This window comes from Chinchilla lanigera, unplaced genomic scaffold, assembly GCF_000276665.1.
Source record: "Chinchilla lanigera isolate Chin_1 unplaced genomic scaffold, ChiLan1.0 scaffold00025, whole genome shotgun sequence".
In the NCBI taxonomy this organism is placed as follows: domain Eukaryota; kingdom Metazoa; phylum Chordata; class Mammalia; order Rodentia; family Chinchillidae; genus Chinchilla; species Chinchilla lanigera.
Window position 1 is genome coordinate 25,147,012 of NW_004955426.1, and position 2,797 is coordinate 25,149,808.

Consider the following 2,797-nt stretch of genomic DNA (forward strand, 5'->3'; position numbering starts at 1 on the left):
GGTACTAGGAACCGAACTCACGACCTTGCGCTTGCCAGGCAGGCGCTTTGCCACTGAGCTAAATCCCCAGCCCCTTGTCTTTCATTTTGATCATCATTTGTTTTTACCTGAAAGATTTTTTTTCTATAGAAAAATAATCTCCATTTCTTCTTCTTGTTCTTTTTCTTTTTCTCCTTTTTCTTTCCTCTGCTGCTGTCATTTCAGAAAATTCCAGCGTGTGGCTTCCAATTTCTTCTATCTCATTTTGCTCTGGGCTTGTTCTGGGTAGGCTGGAACTCTGGGGTTGCATTTTGCTGCTGTGTCTTGTAATTTTCTATTTTTAATATGTATTTTGTTTTATTTTCTATGTTGGTGCTTGTAGATTTCTTATGGCAGATGGCTTTATCACTAGTATCATGGCTTTCCTAAGAAATGTCTATTCCTCAGAGATGTCTTCTAGAACTAAGTGGTTCTTGGTCTTTGTGTCTATCCCAAGAACTTACCTTCCCAATTTATTAAGGATGGAAGGTTGCTATCTATGTGGCTCTGTACTCTGTCCTTTCATACTGGACTATAGTGATGGTTATTACCTCAGACAATTACAGTGTTGTCATACAAGGGAGAAATCATGTTTACAACATGTGTGACATCGTGGCCAAAGAAGTACAATTAGTAATATCAGTAACATCCAACACATCCTAGCAAATGACCAACTGTGATAACTATTAATTTGGTACCTTTAACCATAGGAGCAAGCTCTACAGTTATATAATAAAATCCAGTATATACCAGAAACTTGTATGCAGTGAATTTTCTCCTTGGTAGACAGATTTTACTTCCTGGCTCTGCAGAGCCCAATGAGAAATTGTCCTGTCACTTCTAGGCCACTCCTGCCACTGCCCCTCATGCTGCTGGGCTGAGCTGGGCTGAGGCTGCTCCTGCTGGTGTCTTTTTTTTTTTTTTAAATACATTGAACTCATATTTATAGACTGACAAGTAGCAGCTAGAAGGGGAGAGGAAGAGAAAGTATAAGACAGAATGTTAAAATTGGTAAGATAATATTCCAAAAGATAAGGAAGGAATAGAATTGATGTTCTGTTGGAAAAAATGAATTTAGGGAAGAGAGAGGAGTTTGTCTTTTTCTGACATTGGAACAATAGACTTACAAATAGTTTTAAGGGTGGGGTAACAGGAAGGTGATGCAGTTGCTTTTTAATGGACTTTGCTTTCTGTTGTTTCTTCCCAGAGAAGTAGAAGAAGTCATTTGGTGAAAAATAAAGATGAATAGCGGCTATCAAACACCCACTATGTATCATGGGGGATTTACATGCCAAACTCGTGCACAGACTGGGGATATAGCTCAGTGGTAGAGCACTTGCCTGGTGTGAGCAAGGCTGTGCATTCAATCCTGTTACCATCTGCCAAAAAATTCTGTGTAATCCCTTCTATAATCCTCTTGTAATTTTGCATACACATGAGGACACTGATGATCTACAGGCTTTTCCTTTCTTCCGTGTCATGGTGTCTTCTCTGAGATACCTTTTTAATTTCTTTACCTACACTGGGTTGTGGACTGTATTCAATTGTTTACTTTGTATTTCTATAAAGGTGTATGATGGGAATGTCCAGTTAACCATGGGCAAAATAGAAGTCTTCCCAAATCTACATACACCTCCACTCAAGTCCCATTACTATCATAATAATGCCAAAACCAAAGAATTATCTTGCAAGTGCTTCTTCTCTCCCCTCCCCCTATGGCCCTATCTTAAGTCTCTAAGAAGTCAGTTTGCTTTCTATAGTATTCCAGGTCCATCCACTTCTCTAGTATTTACACTACCACTAGTCCAGGCCAAGACACCATCACTTCCCACATGAACCTGCAAGAGTCCTGATTGGTCTCTCTGTTTCCACTACTGTCTCAATGCAACTCATTCTCTGAATCTTAGCCAGAGTGAGGGTACATGTTTATGGGGAGTGTGAAAGACATATACATAAATAGTACTGTGTCTCAAGTTTACTTACCCTGTCATAACCATAGCAGCTCTAAACTTTATCAGTAATTTGTTCATCTTGTTCCATCCATCTCCTCACTCCCAGTTTCCTTTTTAATAAAGTGTCTTAAAGGAAACATAAAATATCATATTATTTCAACCATAAATATTTCAGTACCTATTTCCAACAGATAAACACTTTAAAAACTATAACCAGAATGCTATAATGGCACCTAAAAATGAACAGTTATTTCTCAATATCATCTAATATGCTTAGTTAATTATCTGCAAGTATATTTACATTTACTAATTGCCTCCAAAATATGTTTACAGTTGGTTTATGCAAATTAGTACCCACAGCTTGCATTTGCTTCATATACTCGTTAGGTGGTTTTGTTCTGTAAGACAATACCAGTATTTTCTTTGTATTTGTTTTCTGAAGAAATAAAAAGCAAGTTCTTTATCTTGTAAGTAGTTTTTATGTTCTGTCCTCAGCTAATTCTTTTCTTATAGTGTAAATATGTCCCTGTAAGGTCCAAATTCCCTGCAAATTGTGGTAGATCTGGAGGCCTAATTAGATTCAAATTGCTTTGGCAAGAATACTTCTTAGGTGAATACCGTGTTCTTCCAAGTACACGACTCAGGGAATTTTTGATGTTAGAGTTGACTAGTGTCTTGAATCCAGAATGATTTCTAAAATGTTTTAAATCATATCTCATAAGATCTGGGAGTACAATATCAGCTGGCAATCCTTTATGCTTAGAATAAAATCCAGATTCTTCAACTTGACATGGAAAGTGCTGAATGAACTGGGTTGTTTGTCTCTC